The sequence below is a fragment of the Chenopodium album genome, chromosome 8 (genome assembly GCF_948465745.1).
Source record: "Chenopodium album chromosome 8, dcCheAlbu1.1, whole genome shotgun sequence".
In the NCBI taxonomy this organism is placed as follows: Eukaryota; Viridiplantae; Streptophyta; class Magnoliopsida; order Caryophyllales; family Amaranthaceae; genus Chenopodium; species Chenopodium album.
Window position 1 is genome coordinate 5016024 of NC_137841.1, and position 10547 is coordinate 5026570.

General features: G+C 30.0%; 2 pseudogenes; both read left to right on the forward strand.

Annotated features, from left to right (window-relative positions):
- The first annotated feature begins 319 nt into the window (after positions 1-319).
- Positions 320-6669, forward strand: LOC145555700 (cis-prenyltransferase 4, chloroplastic pseudogene; annotated as a pseudogene).
- A 1168-nt stretch (positions 6670-7837) lies between these two features.
- Positions 7838-8854, forward strand: LOC145642658 (cytosolic sulfotransferase 5 pseudogene; annotated as a pseudogene).
- The last annotated feature ends 1693 nt before the right edge of the window (positions 8855-10547 follow it).

Here is a 10547-nt window from a genome sequence, read left to right on the forward strand (position 1 = left end):
ATCTTTTTTTTAAATAAAAAAAATTAAAAAAAATAAAATAAAAAAAAAACCCAAAAATTCTTCAGCTTTAATCTTTCACTATTAATACATTATTGGAAAAAATTAAAGGAAATTTATTAAACATGCATCAACACAAAACACGAGTAACATTTATAAAACACTGCTTGAGTTGATTTGCCTAGCAAACAGATGTATGACCTACTACAATAATTTCATAATTACAACAGCTACGCTACTCAATTACCCAACATATATAATCAAAGCAAAGCTGTGTAACTTAATTCGTGTTCACATTACCTAAAAAACTAAAGGCCAAAAAATGCAGATATTGGTAGACTTTGGTACATTTTTAAAGCACAAACCAAGCCTTAATTACTTGAATTTCACCAAAAACAACTCAAAATATTGCTCAAAAATACTTGTAGTTGGGAACCACAATAAGTTCTACAAAAATGATGAAAAACACTTAGAGGTTGAACTAAAAAAAGAGCTAATTCCAAAACATGTAGCAATAATGTTAGATGGTACTAGGAGGTGGCATAAGACTCAAGGAATACCTCTAAGTTATGATCCTTTCTTTGAAGCTAACACTCTCTTTGCTGATCTTTGTCTTAAATGGGGAATTGCTACTGCTACCACTTTTATTTACTCTATCAAAAACCTACAAAGAGGCCAAGTACGTGTTCCTTAATCATCTCCTTTGATAATTGATTTTATCTATTTTTGTATATTTTGAGATTATGGTGTCATTTAGCAATTAGCAATTGGCGTTTAGCAAGCTAGTTCGGTTACTTAAGAGATTTGGTTGCATTGGCTTGTTTCATCACAATTGCATTAATTATTTTATTTGACTAATTACATGTATTATTAGTTGTTTGTGCAAATGTGTTCAATAATGTTCTTCAGTTCTTGTAATTTTGACTTATAGTGTTTTAAAACTCATTCTCATTTAGAGCTAATTTTTGTACATTATAATTTGGAATAACATCAAAATAATTCATTTTTGTTTTTTTTTTACTCCATAATAAATTTAACTATAAGATTGATTTATCATTGTTGTTTTATAATAGTAATAATAATAATAATAATAATAATAATAATAATAATAATAATAATAATAATAATAATAATAATAATAATAATAATAATAATAATAATAATAATAATAATAATAATAATAATAGTAGCATTTTATGCATGTAACACATGCTGTTTTTTTTTTTAAATACATAGTAAAAACCAACATTACTCCATAGTACTATTTAATGTTATAGTAGAATTCTAACTCGACCTTTTTTTATTAAGTACCTTTTAATGAATTTTTTTTCTTGAACTTCTAACACAAATGACTAATTGTTATAAGGACATTTTTCATAAACTACCTTTTAAAAGCAATTTTTTTTGTGAGAAACTACCTAATAAAAATATAATATAAGAAACTACCTATTAAATAAAAAATATTGTAGGAAACTACTTATCAAAACAAACAGATTTTCACCTTTGATTAATTTCTCCGGCGTTGACTACCCTCGGCTGGTCACATGATAGGTGACATATTGTTGGTAAGGCATGTTAAAAAAAAAAAGGTTTAAAAAGTGAACGTGATTGCCCAGTGGGTGGTCAAAGCCAGAAAAATTAGTCAACAGTGAAAATCCGGTGAAAGGGTAGTCTTTCACAATATTTTCATTTTAATAGGTTGTTTCTTACAATATTTTTTTATTAAATAGTTTCTCACAAAAACAAATGACTTTTAATAGTTAGTTTCTGATAAAAGAAAATTAATGACTGATTTCAAAAAAAAAATATTAAAAATGTCTATAACAATAATCAGATGGTATATTTTGGACTTCAAATATAAATGAAGTTATTTAAATTAATCAATCAAAGCCTTAATCCCATAAGTTGTTTGAATGCAATTTGAAATTACATAATAGCAATTCATAATGTATGGCTGAAGAAATTAGATTTTACATAAATGTATAACTTAGGGCCTGTTCATATTTACTTATTTTCAGTTCAATTCAGTTCAGTTCCAATCAGTTCAGTTCAGTTCAGCTCCAATCAGTTCAGTTCAGCTCTTAATTTCCCTCTCTCATAAAATATTCATTTCAGCTTAGTTCAGTTCAGTTCAGCTCCAATCAGTTCAGTTCAGTTCTGTTCAGTTCAGTTCAGCTCAGTTCAGTAAATATGAACAAGCCCTTAATACTGATAGATATTATGTATGTGAAAAATATTTACAATCTCACATTCATTATATAATACAAACATATAATTAAATAAATTAGATTTTTCATACATTTGTTGCTTCAATATTTGTTGTTATTTTAACATTTAAGGTCAAAAATACTAACATCTACTGTAGTAGATACAAGAAACATAATTAATTAAACATTGTGATTTGTGGGTCAAAAAAAAAAAAAAAAAAAAAACCTTGTGATTTGATCCAGCTGCGTGCATCCCACTAATATTTTCTCCGATTAAATTGCAGGAAACTAATGATCTAATGTTTGGGCAACTCGAAAACTATTTAGAGAATAATCTGCAGAATTTTGTAAGGTATTGATTAACCACTATGGTAGCGCCCTTATCTAAATTACTAGTAATTCTGCATTCTACTAAAATCGTTCAATTACCATACATGTAAGCAAAATTAACATATGAGGTTTAATAATATTAGGAAAACAAAGAGTTTGAAATTAATAAATTAATTAACAAAATCGTTTAATTATATTAGAGATCTTATCCATATATTTTGATGGAAATTCTTTTTGCATTTTTGAATGAGGAAGCCCACGTTAATCAATATCTCATGACAATTTGGTAAATAAATCAACAAAATTATTCAGTTGTCATTACTGTGAGACCCGATTTTATGAATAAGTTATTGATTTATTTACGAAATTTTCATGTGATAAATAATTATTGTGTATCTCAGAGATGAACATGTATTTACCCTTTTTGAATTAACTACATTTATAATACCCAAATGAGATTGTAAATTAAAATTAATCAAATAAAAAAAAAATCTCTTTTGAGATAAAAATGAATTTTGTAGCAGCTTAGAAACCATTGTAATTTTAAAAATAATATAAAATTATAGCGATCTTAAAATGACAATAATCATGCATAACACAAGTTTGGATCTAGTTCTCGCTTTATAAGATAAGATCAATTTATCACTGAGATTTTTTTAAATTCAAGCTTTTGTATACATCTGGTTATTAAGTAGTAGTAGAGGTGGTAGTGGTAATAATCATCGCACACATTTAGCGTAACTTTTTGCCTATTAAGGTAACGTTTAACCTTGTTTAGATAACTTTTTATTTGGTATAATTTTAAACTAATTTTTGGCTCAAGTGATGGCCCGAGTTTTGCTTATAAGGAATGAAAAAAATTATATTACCTTAATTTTAAATAACATTTTGAAAACATGCATTACATTAGTTTAAAATAAAATTTTAAAAAATTAAAAAAAAATAAGAGAGATGCAATAGTTGAATACTTGTAAATGTTACTCTGTCTAATTGCTAAGCTGGTATTAAATCTAGAAAATTAGCATCCAAGGAATCAACAACCATTAGTATGTGATTAATTTCTTACAAATTAAATTGTATGGTAATATTTAGAGATTACATTATTTTAGGGGAAATTTAAGTATGAAGATTACACATAGGAAGAGTTTTAGAATGATGACACGTAAGGGTCACACATAGTAGGCCTGTACAAAACTATCCGAAAATCCGATAATCCGATCCGCAACCGATCCGAATTTTTGGATATCTGATCCGAGTTTTCATTTCGGATCAGATATCCGATCCGAAAAAGCGGATATCGGATGCGGATTTGGATATTAATTTTCAGAATTTTGGATATCCGATATCCGAAAGATATCCGAAATATAAAGCCTAAAATAATATAATTTTTAAATTGTTCATATAAAACTAATCCTGTATTATTAACTTATTGTAATATTCTTAATATATTTGATGATAATATTAATTGCAAAAGGACTACTATTTTTGTTAAAATATTTTGTACAACTTAGCGATAAAAAAACGGTAAAATTAGTGAAATTTAGAAAATAATCATAACAATTTTACTTAATATTGGATAATGGATATTCGAAGCATCTGATCCGAAAATTTTGGATATCCGAATATCGGATATTCGAATTTTTCAAACCGGATTTGGATATCAATTTTTGATATCCGAGTCTTCAGATATCCGATCCGAAATCACATTTCGGATCGGATATCCGATTTGTGAACAGGCCTAACACATAGCCATGATGTGGTGTCAAATCACATCGAAGAAATTGTCACCCATGGTGTTAGGCCATTGTATTTACATAATAATAATAATAATAATAATAATAATAATAATAATAATAATAATAATAATAATAATAATAATAATAATAATAATATAGATTATAAAGACAATGAAATAACTATTATAATGGTGATTTACTCTCACTTAGATTTGATTTTTCTCATTTATAGTACATTTTATTTAACTTACTCGATTCGGCCCTAAGGATTGTTTTGTGGGGCAGCTGCCAAGGGCCCAAAATTATGAATGTAATTACTTCCTCAGTTAACTATTATTTTACAATAAAATATAATTATTTATGAAATATAAAACATTTCTTTATTAGAAGTAATAGTTAAAAGAGGAAGTATTTTAAAAGAAAAAACATTGGATAAATTTAGTGTATCTTGTTTGTGGCTGGTCACACCATGTGGCCACTTATTAAAAAACAAAGTAACCCCTGTAACACTGGCCCGATAACCTTATGTAATACTGACCAAGTAACCCCTATTATACTGACGAAGTAACCTTTGTAAAACTAAACGAGTAACTCCTATAATATTAATAAAGTAACCTTCATAATGGATGGTCACATAGTGTGGGCAGCCACGTATAAGACTTTGTGGGACAAATTTTATGTACATGCATGTTGGTAGTAGATCTACCGTAACTACTCTAACTACACTAATCATGCACAAGTTCAATGTTATTCTTTATTTTATTTTCCTTTTTTTTTTTATAATCATTATTTATTTCTTTCTATTTTTTTGATGATAATAAAAGCTCTCTCTTTTTTTTTTTTTTTTTTTTTTTTTTTTTTTTTTTTTTTTTTTTTTTCCTCTTCTCTCGTTCCAATTCTAAAATTTTTATACTAAAATCACTAACAATTTTTTTATTAACCATCTTGCCACTGTTAACTTTTTCATGTATATAATGGCTTTATGATAGAATATATGTAACATCATATTACAAAGTCTTTTTATTCACAAAATACATATGCCCTTCGTCACATTTCTATAATTTTGTTTTCTATTTATGTACTCCTAAAATAAATCACAATTTTTTATATACGGTCTGTTGTACCGCGCAGCAGGGGTTACTTGAGTTTATCGGTCATGGGTTACTTGAGTTTTCGGGGTTACTTGAGTTTCTCGGTCAGGGGTTACTCAAGTTGTCGGGGTTACTTGATTCACAATTTTTTGTATGCGGCCTGAGTGAGAAACTCGAGTAACCCCTGACTGAGAAACTTGAGTAACCCCTGATTGAGTAACCCTTATCCGAGTGAACCCATCGAGTAACCTCTGACCGAACCTCTCAAGTAACCCTTGACCGAGTAACTCAAGTAATCCTAACTAAAAAACTCAAGTAACCTTTGAATGCAAAACTTAGGTAACCCATAGCAAAAAAACTCGGATAACCCCTGCCGCATGGTGTGGCCTGTTTCACCAAAAAGTTGCTCAAAATGAATATTCTCATTCAAGGTACCCAATCTTTTCCTTAATTAATACATACATACCCACATAAAAAAAATAAAATAAAATAAAATAAAATAAAAAAATAAAAAAAAAGCATAGCCTTAAAAAAGTGGAGGGAGAATAATTTTAAGTCTTTTATAATTAAGTGTGATTTAAATATTTTAAGAGAAAATGGCATTGAAAACTTGTCCAATGCATGTTAAAAATTGATAACATGCTTCAACAATATTGGTGTAGTCAAAGGGGTCCCAATCTATTATGTTGCCTAGGCCTATATGTTTTTTTTTTTTTTTTAATCATTTTAATACAATTTTACAACAGATGTATAATATATCATGGGGCGTAACTTTCATTTATAGTATGTAAGGTATTCATGTTTAAGTAATTTAGTATTCACACTTGATTACATCATTTACATGCATGTTTGCTATGAAATTATTACAGGAAAGAAATAAAAGTCTCCATGATAGGAGAAAGACTGCTAATCCCCAAATCTTTACAAGACATTATAAAATATGTGGAAGATGTAACAAGTACAAAGCACACAAAGAAGTTGGACTTGATGTTAGCAGTATGTTACTCAGGGACTAGAGATATAGTGCAAGCCACTAGGAACATTTGTGAAAAGGTCAAGGCTGGGGTGATTGAACCCAAAGCCGTCGATGAGGCCTTGTTTGATCAAGAGCTATGGACTCATGGCGCGACTCACCCTGATCTGCTCATACGAACCAGTGGTCGCCTCCGTGTTAGTGATTATATGATGTGGCAGCTAGCCCAAACCGAGCTATACTTCTCCCAAGTTTCCGCAATGGAATTTGGAGAAGCTGAGTTCCTCCAAGCCTTGTGCTCCTTTCAGCAAAGGGAAAGGACGTTTGGAAAGTGATCATATGTTCTAATTTATCATATGTTCTAATTTGCACAAAATGTTATTAAATTGAAAAAGCTAAGGACGTCAAAAACTAAAGTCTCGAGGGATAGTACTCAATAACTAAACTTGAGTTTTGTTTAAGTACCACCGTGTATGGCTTTCTAAGCTGAGTTCCATTTAATTCCATTTAATATCTATATATGTCAAGGTTGTTGCTAAATAAGTTGTCATCGATGAGTCAGAATTTTAAATTTATCTAGATGTCACATATATCAACTATTAGTATTAAGTATGTCGACATTAAAATTTAAATAGGAATATATAGATTGGGGTCAGCGTAGATAAATATTTTAATGAACAGGATGAATTATTGTGGGAGGAGGTGATTATTTTAGTAAATGAGAATAGTTGCATTGTCAATACATATGTATAAGGAAAATGGGTAAAAAAAAAAAATATTAAATCTAGAAAATAATTAGAACATAACCACCAACAAAGGTGAAGGGAAAAATGACACACTTAACCACATTTCAGAACTAGATCGAGGGAGTAATACTTACGAAACCTCCTCGTTGATTTTATGTGAACCCTTTGATTATCTTTCAGAAACGAAGAGAGTATATGAGCCTTAAATTTATAACGATAATTTAAATCTAAACGTAATAACATACTTGTACATGTGAATGTAAAATCCATTAGAAGGGAGAGTTAGACTGACTCTTGGCCCAATGCTCGTGGGCGATATAGACTGGGTACCGACTCTTAGCCCAATGCTTGTGGGCGATGAAGACTGATGACCCCTTCAAAATTTTTTTAAAAAAAAAGTGTCTTCCACGTAGAAATCTGATAAGTGAGGAGTTATAAATCATTTTTATAGGGTATTGTGGATAAATTTTATTTCATCATGTGATAAAATTTATAATAACACGTGAGTCTTCAAAAAAATCATCTGACATCACTACATAAACATATGCTGTATATGCGATCTTTTCTGTGGAACCTAGGTATAGTGATTAACCTAACCAACAAGTGTACCAATGCATGACAATGCAATTATCTATGTTTTGATACATCATAAATTAAAATATGTTATTACAGTAACATACATACCAGCTTCAGACTATATATATAATACGGTGTTTTAACCATTGATATAACACTACATTACGTACCATTTATTTAAATGGCAATTTTGGAATCCATAAACACAAAAAGTCAAGAAAAATCGGAAGATGAAATCAAAGAGCTCCAACTTTCCCTCCCAAAACAAACATGGCATGCTTGGCCAATGTACCTTTATCAGGGTTTATGGTGCTTAAGCTTTGTTTTTGAGGGTATAATCGCGTTTAAAACCCACTTTCGAGCTCATGATTCTGATATCATCCTAGCAAGCCATCCAAAAACCGGTACAACATGGCTTAAATCCCTCATTTTTGCTATTGTAAATCGTAACAAAATATCAAACGATTTTACTCAACACCAATTTAGCTCCAAAAATCCTCACGAACTCATCCAACAATTAGAGATCAAAGTTTACCAAAAGGTTAATGGAGAACAACCAAACTTGTCCAATTTAGCCTTACCTCGACTCTTTGGTACGCACATCCCGTACTACTCATTGCCTGATTCAATAAAGACTTCAAAATGTCGAATTGTTTATGTTTGTCGAAATCCTTTAGACACTTTTATTTCACATTGGCATTTTAATCAACATTTTGAGGCATGTAAGGGTGTTAATAAACTCGATATGGAAATGATGGAGAAATACGTAGAAATGTTTTGCTCGGGTGTGTCTCCATGGGGGCCCTATGAAGATCATGTGTTAAGCTATTGGAAGGAGAGCAAAAAAAATCCGGAAAATGTATTGTTCATGGAATATGAAGGGCTAAAGAAAGATCCAAGAGATCATTTGAAAAGGTTGGCGGAGTTTGTAGGTTGCCCTTTTTCGGAGGAAGAGGAGAAAGGAAATGTTATAGATGAGATAATAGAGCTTTGTAGCATTAAAAGTTTGAAAGAAATGGAGGTCAACAAGAGTGGAAAGATTGAACCTAGCATTGAGAATAAGGCTTTCTTTAGGAAAGGTGAGGTTGGAGATTGGGCTAATTACTTGACTCCTAAGATGGTGAAACAATTTAAGGAATTGCTAGAAAAACTTAAGGTGGCTGGTTTTTCTTTTGCATACTATCAAATGAACTCATAATTCAAAGCTCAAAAATAATAAGCTAGAATAAGTGATCTTGTTTTGCTTGTTTTACTCTAGATTATTAAGGAATAAGTATGACTATGTTTCTAATGATGATGTTTGATCTTGTATGCTTACTTTCTTTAATTAGTTTTTCTGATTCTGTTGTTGAAGTACTAGGTACTCTTGTTCTGTACTTCTCTTTTAAATTGAATAAAGTGTGAGTTTGTTTGTGTTGTCTTAATATTGCTTTCAATCTTTTTCAATATGAGATAGTCGCATTATATTGGTGAAGAGCATTGATATATACTCCCTAGTTCAAGTAACTCAAGCAACAAAGCCAAAGATTAGTTAGTCATCATGCCTGGCCCAATGTAAATGAAGGCCCTAAAATTCAATATTAGGCCCTAAGATATCATAAAAAAATAAAATTAAAATTAAAATTAAATTTTTTTTTTAAAAAAAAAAAAAAAAAAAAAAAGAGTTTGTTGTTGTTGTTGTTAAAATTCAAAATTTCCTAAAATTTAAAAAGGGTAGATCAAAATATTGAAAAGTTATTTTACAGCTGTTGTGCTAGCTTTTTGTGTCGTTGCATCAGATTTGTTTTAGCCCAATCTAATGCAACGACATTTAATGAACCATTGCATAGATATGACATATGATAGACCATAGTATTAGCTTATCTATTGCAACGGCATCAAAGAGAAAGTTGCATTATTAGCTCATTATTTGACGTCGCATTTGATTAAAATTGTAGTAGTAATATTAGGGATATATGATACTCTTTTTTTTTTTTTGACACATTATTATAATACTTCCTCCGTTTTTTAATACTTGCAACACTTCCCTAAAATGGAAATATTATGATACTCTTTTTTTTTTGACACATTATTATAATACTTGCAACACACTATAAATAGAAAGTTATATTAGAAAAAATATGTGTTAATTCCCTTATTTAAAGCACATGACCCACTAAATTACACTCCTAACATCCACTCACCTCATTTTAAAGTGTATTATATCATGTGAACCCCACATTTCTTTAAAAAAAAATAGTTATTGGATCAAACAAGACCAAACTTTAATATTAATATACTAAATTACACTCCTTGTTTTAATATGTACTAAACTTCTAATACTAATGAAAATTATACTAAATTTTATACGTACTCATATTACTGGATCACAATTCATTATTAGGAGTTTATGATAGAGTATAAAACATATTTCTGGGCCTCAACCATCAGTTTAAGCTTTTGGTTGAGTTGGTCCTTTAACATGGTATCGGAGCCAGCATGACACAAAGGTCACGGGTTTGAATCTCATCCGCCCCTCTTTCAAAGTGGAATTAATTTGCGCCGGGTATGAGAAGGTATGTGTTGCATCCACATTTCAAGCCCAAAGGGTCTTTCATGTGAGGGGGAGTGATAGAGTATAAAACATATTCTTGGGCCTCAACCATCAGCTTAAGCTTTTGGTTGAGTTGGTCCTCTAACAGTTTATTTCAAGATTAGGGTTGTCTAATTTTATTTACTTATTTATTTATTTTTTTATTAAATTTCCACATCAACCAAACAACACCTTAGAGCATTCTCACTCATAGGCTATTGACCATCAGGAGAATTTGATGGAAATTAAAAAAAAAAATGGAATTTTAGCTTCCCAAGCATTAAAAAAAATGCCCATGAGAAAGTGGAGGCATGCCCAT